This window comes from Austrofundulus limnaeus, unplaced genomic scaffold, assembly GCF_001266775.1.
Source record: "Austrofundulus limnaeus strain Quisiro unplaced genomic scaffold, Austrofundulus_limnaeus-1.0 Scaffold10, whole genome shotgun sequence".
NCBI classification, from domain to species: domain Eukaryota; kingdom Metazoa; phylum Chordata; class Actinopteri; order Cyprinodontiformes; family Rivulidae; genus Austrofundulus; species Austrofundulus limnaeus.
In genome coordinates, this window is record NW_013952412.1 from 1109612 (window position 1) to 1110103 (window position 492).

The window sequence follows — 492 nt, forward strand, 5'->3', positions numbered from 1 at the left end:
AACAGTGTAGAATGGATGCAGAAACACTATCACCCTTCTGGTTTGCTTCCTCTTTTCTTCTACAGCTTTTTTTGCCTCAGCATATTTAAAAGTTTGAGCCACAGTCTCCTTGAACAAAACTTGACTTTCCAGGATTTCTCTCCCAGAGGATCAAGTCGCTTTTCTTTAGCTGTGCACAGCAGTAATCTAATCACGTAATACCCAGATTAACCATTCACACAGTGGCTGAAAGGTCCATCTCTTGGCAGGGTTAATGATCCACTTCTTCAAGTGTTAATCTCAATGCTTTGTACATTACATCCAGCCCGGCTTCATTCATGGAAATACTGTACACTCAGTACCCAGTGATGGGGAGCTGACTGAGGAACAGGTTCACTTAATTGAGAGTGTTAAAGAGTAATGACCAGTTGGGCTAGAAAGAAGTTTACAGACAGGACTTATTTGCTGTGCATCAGTGTTTAGAGCAGTGGTTCTCAACCTTGTTTGGGCCAG